Below are 8,696 nucleotides of genomic sequence, written 5' to 3' on the forward strand. Positions count from 1 at the left end.
ACTTTTTGGTTTTATTCTTTATTGAAACTTGACAATTAGGAATGGTTATTTGCAAAAGAAGCTATTTAGGTCTTGTTCTTTATTGAAACTTGACAATGATGCTTATGGTGAGAGTGATACTGATACTTTTTCAGTCATTTTGGAATTGTACTAAGTTCTTCTTCAGGTAGAACTAGATACTTTCGTGAATTATTTAATTGTACTAAGTTCGTCTTCAGGTAGAACTAGATACTTTAGTATTTTACACAAATGATTGGATTCATTTTTATGAAATCCATATTTGGTAATTCACAGGGATTGGCGAAAAATGAGGAGCTTGTCTTGATTTGGACTTTGATGAAGATGACTTACTTAAATCTTCTAAAGTCATAAAGACAATGCTTTTATTTCCAGTATGTATAGAGTTCACTTTTTTGTGGAACTTTATTTTTGGATCTCGATGAAAATCATACCCCATGAATGAATTCCTCTAAGATCAATGGGGTTCACTTATATGTGAAACTACTTTTGGTTGAGTTTAGATTGTATCTCAAACTCTTGGTTAATCATAAAGTATTCTTGTTTTCAGTTGTATTACAGATCTTTATTGATATGGTGCTATGGATGATTCAATATTTGTTTGGACATCACATTATCTATCTATTGGATTGTGCTATATGTAGAACATAGGAGGAGATTGTTGGGTATATGATATAACCCATGTATGTTCTAATATAAGCCCAATAAGATAATGGACCGGTGTAGTGGGCCTACATTTGGGCTGGAGCCCATTAACCTCTTCTAACCCTAGTGTATCTCTATATATAGGGGCTGGAGGCAACAAACTTGGTATTCCAAACTAGATACCTTGGGTGTAATGCTTCAAGCAACCTTGCTTGACCTAATTTCCTCTAACAGTTATTTTAGAGCATGGGAAGAAATGGGCAAATTGCCTTATTGGTTATTTCATCGGGAAAAAACCTTTCTTTGTTTCTCTTCATGAAGCTCTCAGTCGTAAATGGAATCTGAAAGGTACCCTGGAAATGTTTGCTATGGATCATGGCTTCTTCCTATTCAAGTTCTCTAGCGAGGAAGATTGCACGCGCATTCTAGAAGAAACTGGTCATAATTATGGGGGAAGGCCCCTAATTCTTCAAAGATGGGATCCGAATACCTTGATGGAGAGGAAGAAACTCTCTGAAATCCCGGTTTGGATTAAACTTCATGGGCTCCATCTAAAGTTTTGGAACTCTCATTGTCTTAGTAGAATTGCTAGCTTGATCGGGAAACCTCGTACATGTCCTCTCACACAGCTGCAGCTTCCAGGCTTAGTTTTGCTAGATTAAGTGTGCTAGTAAGTGCCAAGTAAACACTCCCAGACTCTATCAAATTATGCACTTCCTCAGGAGAGATAAATCAGCAAATCGAGTATGACTGGAAACCTAAAGCTTGTTCTTATTGTATGGACTTCAGTCATAGCACAGAATCATGTCATCTCCATGTGAAGCAATCCCAAAATCAGTCCAAGAAAGAATGGAGGCCGAAATTCAAGCCTCAAAAGGAGTCCGTGGAAGCTGATGACCAGCTTGCTGATGACCAGCTTGCTGATTTCTCTTTATGTGTTCAGCAAAGTGCTCCCTCTAATTCTCCGGCCCCAAATCCAGCTCCTCAACATAGATCCCACTCCAATAGATTTGCAGCCCTTGTTCATCAGGATGGTTCCACTTCTGTCCAGCAAAGTGTTCCCTCTTGCTCCTCGGCCCCATCACTTGCTCTTCAAGATCGTGCCCAATCCAGCAGATTTGCAGGCTTTGCTCATCATGATGATTACGCCTCTGTTTCTGAGAAGGGCAAGCTTTTCTTCAAGGAAAATCAACCCGATTTTTCAGATCACGGTGGTTGGCAAAAAGTGCAGAACAAGAAAAGAAATCCGACTTTTAGCTTCCTTCCTTCTCCTTATGGGCTCTCTTTCAAGCTGCCTGTAGACACCCCATTTTGACTGGACCTGAGTTCGCGTTGCTTGGGCGAAGCCTCGTCAAATAAGTGAGCTGGTGCCCCAAATTTAACCCCGGCATAGCTTAAGGTCCCCCGTAGATCCCCGTAAAATTTTGTTGAAATCCGAGCTTGTTTGCTTAGTAAACAGGTCAAGATAGTGGGTACAATACAGGCTAGAAGGGGGGTAAGTCATCTGAAAAAGGGGTTGTCCATGGGAGAAAAGGAGGCAAATATATCATTTATATATAAAGGGGGGTGAATCAGCTCGTCTGGGACGGAGCTGATTCGTGCGCTCATCATTATTTTGTGCGCTTATTAAATCAGGGGTGCTAATATCATTACCATCATTTTGGTATATAATCAGAAATCAAAGAAAATCCAAAGGGCACTGTTCATTTTTTTCGTTGAAAAAATTCTGAGAGAGAAAGAGAGCTGAGAGGGAAAACCCCAAATTTCCCAAATCCTAATCCATTTTTCTCCTTTTTCCGATTGACTCTTCCCTTCTCCGGCGATAATCCAGAATTCCTTCATCTCCTTCAAACCCTAGAAACCTTGTTCTTCTCTCTCCGGTAAAATCTTATCATCTTCCCTTCCAAATTTCCGATCGTATTCTGTTGGATTTTCAGATTAATCTCAGATCTGAGATTTTGGATCTGAAAGAAAAAAAAGAAGAAGAAGAGAAATCAGAGAGAGAAAGAGCGAGAGATTTTGTTTTTGTTTTTCTTTTTTCCTCCGATCGTATTCTCCGATCAGATTGGATAGATTCCGATCATCCTCCGGTCAAGCTCCGGTCATCTTCCATCTAAATTCCGGCCGGTTCACCATCTCCGCTACTCCTGCCGGATTTTGCTTAAATCCCGGCCAATCTTTCTCTGCTGCAAGGTTTTCTTCCTTTTCATCTAATTAGATCTGTGCCTGTTTGATCCTAATCCTAAATCTTAGATTTAAATCTCTAAACCTTAGGTTATTTTATCCAAACCTTAGATCTGAGGCTTCAAACCCTTGATCTATTCATATATGACATAGATCTATCTGTAACTAATTCAGATCTCGTTACAAGTGGGTAAGGTTTGGGTCTTCCACTCGATTTCAAGCAAGAAGACGTCATTTGCAAGCAGATCTTGGCGTAATCCCTTTGCAGAAGAAGGAAAAAGGCTTGGATATTTACAGAGGTAAAAGAAGTTTCAGGTATGATTCGTTTTCCTTCTCAATTTACAAATTTATGATGTATTTTATTTATAGATCTGCATATTGAGCGAAATTTTTATTTAAAAAAAATAAAAATATAAATGTGTTAGTGTTCTTAAGCCTTCTTTAGTTGATCCGCAAGGAATTCTGTTTAAAATTTCTTCATTAAAATCTAAGGTACATCAGTTTATTTCATTATAAATTTTAGCATCAAAATTTATGAAGAATGCTCTGAATTTGTTAATTTTATAAGAACATCGCAGGAAGGGTTTTGATCTACTCATTTTGATCGAATTGTATGAATAATTTTCTCTTAAAATTGTTTGCCTCTATAGATAATAATGTAGAACTGTTAGTTTTTTTTTAGAAAAAATTCTTGACAATGTTTGAGATCTGGTCGTCGATATTTTTGTTTGAGCTGTCTGTATAGTGAATGGTTCTCAATATACCTGTTGATAAAGTTGACAAAGGATATATCATTTTCATCTTGTTGAACTGAAAGCCAGTGTAGTATAGTGTCTGAATTGAAGGCTATGGTTTTATTTCAGTTGAAGGTTCGTAGATTGTTTAGATGTTCTGGTTAGTCCATAATAAATTCTCTCATTATGCTATTCCCTTCGCAACAAAGAGTGCTTATGCTATGAGCAGGGTTGAATGAGGCTCTAGGGTGTAGAATTGCTAAGCGTCCAAGGTAACCAGGTCCTTAAGGAGCTTGTTTTATGAAACTATTCATGTTAGAAAAAAAATAATAATAATAATGATTGCATCAGCTTAGCTTGTTTCATTCCCCTTTCTATGTTCAAATCCTAGTTTCATGCCTGACCATCTTAAACTTAAGAGAAACTGAGAGGGTTAGAGAGGTTAGAAAATGAAGAGATTTAAGATGGGAAAAGATACAGGGCAGCTGGGCGATGTGTTTTTCCGTTCTCTAACTGGCTGTGAAGTGCTGAACCGTTTGAGTATCAGTGATGCATTCATTGGTAATGGTGTTCAGGAGATTTATGTGTTCCATGATAGGTTGTGTCATCTTCAAGTTATTCGATGTCGTCTCCTTCGTATTTCAGTCAGGTGCCCTCAGCTTGTAACTTTTTCGTTGAGACGCTCTAACATGGCGCATGCCATCCTTAACTGTCCCCAATTACTAGAATTAGATATAGGCTCCTGCCGCAAACTCTCGGATGCTAGGATTCGTTCAGCAGCAACATCATGCCCATTATTAGCATCTTTGGATGTTTCAAATAGTTCATCTGTTAGTGATGAAGCCCTACTTGAGATAGCGCTTTCATGTCTTAATCTGCGTGTTCTCAGTGCATCATACTGTCCAAGCATCTCGCTTGAGCCTGTAAGACTGCCAATGTTGACAGATCTGAAGCTTCATAGCTGCGACAGTATAAGTTCTGCTTCAATGGCTTCTATATTCCACAGTTATATGTTGGAGGAATTAGAGCTTGATTGCTGCGGCCAATTGACGTCTGTCTCCTTGGATCTGCCACGCTTGCGGAATATCAGTCTTGTGCATTGCCGCAAATTTGTTGATTTAAATTTGCAAAGTCCTTTGCTGTCTTCCATAACTGTTTCTAATTGCCCTGCACTCCATCTCATCAGTATCACATCAAATTTACTTGAGAAATTGGTATTGCAAAAACAAGAAAATTTGACCTGTGTATTATATCAATGCCACTGTTAGCAAGAAGTGGATCTTTCTGAGTGCGTGTCTTTGACGAATACTATTTGTGAAGTTTTTACTGATGGCGGAGGTTGCCCAATGCTTAGATCATTGGTTCTCGACAATTGTAAGAGTCTGACGACAGTGGAATTCAGCAGCACTTCTTTGGTCACTCTCTCACTTATTGGTTGTCGGGACATGACATCATTTGAACTTGCATGTCCAAATCTTCAGCAAGTTTATCTAGATGGTTGCGATCATCTTGAAAGAGCGTCATTTTGTCCTGTTGGTCTTCCATCACTTAATTTGGGGATATGCCCCAAGTTGAGTATTTTGTAGATAAAACCGCCCCATATGTTAATGCTGGAGCTGAAGGGTTGTGGTGTTCTCTCTCAAGCATCCATTAATTGTCCTGGATTGATGTCTCTGGATGTTTCCTTTTGCAGCCAACTTAAGGACGATTGCCTGATTGCCACGACTGAATCTTGCCCATTCATTGAATCACTAATCTTGATGTCATGCCTTTCTATTGGTCCAGATGGGCTCTCCTCTTTGCGGCGGCTTATCTATTTGACTTTGCTTGATTTATCTTGCACTTTTCCTGCTGAACTTGCGGGAGTTGCAACCTGTTTTCGTGATCTGTTTGCAGTTAAAGGTTTTGAAATTGGAGGCATGCAAGTTTCTCACTAATTCCTCTTTGGTTGCTCTTTATAAAGAAGGTGCTCTCCCAGTTCTCCGTGAGTTGGATTTATCCTATGGTACTCTCTGCCAGTCCGCCACAGAGGAGTTTCTTGCGTGCTGTACACATCTTGCACATGTGAGCTTGAATGGTTACGTGAATGTGCATGACCTTGACTGGGGTTCAACTGGCACCCGTTTCTCCAAGTTATCAACCACCGGTGGTTCACCTAGGGTTTATTCTTTACTGGTTAACCATGAGTCCATTGAACAACCTAACCAATTACTCCAGAATCTGAGTTGTGTTGGGTGTCCAAGCATTAAGAAAGTTGTCATTCCGCCAATGGCTCGTTGTTTCCATTTATCATATTTAACCCTTTCTTTGTCGGCAAACTTGAAGGCAGAGAAAGCTGCCAAAGAAGCTGAAGCACGGGAAGAGGCGGAGTTGATGAAGAAGGATGCTTTGAAAAACTTAAAAAATTGAAGATGGCATCCTCAAGTAACAAAGCAAATCAGAAATGATGGTCGGAGAGGTGATTGATAGGCCGAGTGCTGGAGATAGCATTTCTGTCACTGTTCGGTTTAGGCCGCTGAGTATAATTCGGCTATGGGATATGCATTTGATAGAGCTTTTAGACCAGCCACAACTTCTAAGGTGGTATATGGTGTGGCTGCGCGACCTGTTGTCAAGGCTACAATGGAAGGTGTCAATGGGACAGTTTTTGCCTATGGTGTTACCAGTAGTGAGAAGGCATACCATGCATGTGGCTCTCAGCGTTAATCTTCTTAAAGAAAAGGTAAAGTGCTAAGGTAAAATTGATCGGATCTCTTTATAATTTCCTCTAGTAATCCCTTCTAAAGTGTATTGTGGCACAACACAAGTGTTTGTTTGACACAGCATAAGTTCCTGTTTCATGCCCCTTGTTATGCACTAAATTTTTTTTTACAAATGGGGAATATCATTGAATATATTGAAAATCTAATATTCTTCTTATATTAAGCATTTGAGTTAGGTTGGAAGATGGTGATAAATGAATTATTCAGGTGAGACTATCTAGAAGTTTATTATATTCGTTTCTCTTTTATTTTAAATAAATTGTTTAATTGAAGAAGGAAATCAGACAATTTGCACTATTCGATGTCCTTGACACGAATATCGTCTGATTTCAAGGCGGTTTGTAGAAATATTATATGTGTAGGAAATCAGATGATTACTTTGGCATCATCTGATTTCATTGGAGTCCCCGTATTGGGGTTTGTGGTGGGTTTTGAAGTGTTTAATATTGTTTTTACTTCATTAGGCTACCCAGCGGCTGGTCTGGGCTAATTAATTTTATTTTCAATAAATTGTTTAATTGAAGGAGGAAATCAGATGACTACTCTATTCGATATTATCGACATGAGTACTGTCTGATTTCAAGGCGGTTTGTAGGAATATTATCCTGTGTATTTGTGATATCAGATGATTACTTTAGCATCATCTGATTTCACCCCCATATCGGGGCAGTGGTACTTGTGGTTGGGCATAGAAGTGTTTAATGTTGTTTCTTGCTTTATTAGGCTATCCAGCGGCTGGTCTAGACTAATTAATGTTGTTTATCGTTGTATGATTGCTATTATTACAGATTGTGCACTCTTTAGTTGTAGATCATATTTTGCTGATATTTGATTTGTTTTTATAATAATTGATTGGAATTTGCGATTATCTGGTAGTATTTTCCTCTCTCTTTGATTAGACTAGCACAGTCTTTTAGATTTCTGTTAGATTTCTTTAGATACTATAACCTGTACTAGGAGACATACTCTGTCTCGTTAGGCAATCCTCCTTTGGAGGCAAGCCTCATTTGTAGAATCCTCTCTGAGATTACACCTCGGTTTGATCCTTTGTTAATTAGAGACCAATTTGGTCAATTAGTTGTCTTAGCCCTGCTTCCCCCTTTGCAAGGGCAATGATAAGGTTGCTTAGAGCCCATCTTTGTGTGTTTGGGAGACCCGTCCGGTCTCATTCTCTCGTTAATCCTCTTTGTGTGCTTTTTGATTTTGGGAAGAACACCCTACTCGGCTTGGCTTCATACCCCTACCCTTATGGGTATTGGGTTGCACATTTGTTGCACCCTGAGGGCTAGGTAGCTGTCCGGCCCGGCTGGATGTTTTTACCTTTGCCAAATATGCACAAAGTCTCTTATTTCCTTTTAGACCTGCCCGGTCTCATTCTCTTGCTAAACCTCCTCTTTGTGCGCCGTTTGGTTTTGGAAGAACACCCTACTCGGCTTGGCTTCATACCCCTACCCTTATGGGTATTGGGTTGCACATTTGTTGCACCCTGAGGGCTAGGTAGCTGTCCGGCCCGGCTGGATGTTTTTACCTTTGCCAAATATGCACAAGGTCTCTTATTCCTTTTGCTTGTGAGCTTCTCCTTATTCGATAGTTCATTCTCATAGGAGTTAGCCCTTGATTAGAGAGTCTTTGACTCATTCATCCTTTAGTTGGTGTTAGTGGAGTCTTTGACTCGTGATTCTATCTCTTAGAGAGTCTTTGACTCGTATATCCTTTAGTCGGTGTTTCTGGAGTCTTTGGCTCGTGTTTCCATCTTTTAGAGAGTCTTTGACTCGTATATCCTTTAGTTGTTGTCAGTGGGGTCTTTTCCTCGTGTTTTCTCTCTTAGAGCGTCTTTGAATCATGTTTCCATTTCTTTCAGAGAGTCTTTGACTCATTCGTCCTTTGGTTGATTTTGCTGGAGAGTCTTTGACTCGCTTGTCCTTTAGATAGTGTTATTAGAGTCTTTGACCTAGTTGTCTTTATTGATCTTGTCGGGGAGTCTTTGACTCATTCGTCCTTTGGGTGATTTTATTAGAGAGTCTTTGACTCATTTGTCCTTTTAGGAGTATTATTAGAGAATCTTTGATTCGTTTACCTTTGCTTTTGATAGTGTTATTTGTTTAGGGGTTTCCCCTATTTGCCCTAAGGTTTAGCCCTAGGGTTTTGCTTTGTGTATTTCCCTTAAGTCTTTGACTAAAAGGGTGAAAACAATTAAAATCCAAAAAACATATTAAAACATTTAAAAATCCCAAAACATTAAATATTTTAAAACTCAAAAACATTCGAAAAATATTAAAAAAGCCTAAAGTGTTGAGTGTTTTAGAAGTATTAGTTAGGAGAGTTCGTTTCGAACTACGTTGGCTTGATCCTC

General features: G+C 39.2%; 1 pseudogene; it reads left to right on the forward strand.

The window, feature by feature from the left end:
* Positions 1–4,045: 4,045 nt before the first annotated feature.
* Positions 4,046–5,990, forward strand: LOC143862959 (F-box/LRR-repeat protein 15-like; annotated as a pseudogene).
* Positions 5,991–8,696: the final 2,706 nt, after the last annotated feature.

This window comes from Tasmannia lanceolata, unplaced genomic scaffold, assembly GCF_043159265.1.
Source record: "Tasmannia lanceolata isolate RefF3 unplaced genomic scaffold, GAP_Taslan_0.1 ptg000038l, whole genome shotgun sequence".
Taxonomy (NCBI): domain Eukaryota; kingdom Viridiplantae; phylum Streptophyta; class Magnoliopsida; order Canellales; family Winteraceae; genus Tasmannia; species Tasmannia lanceolata.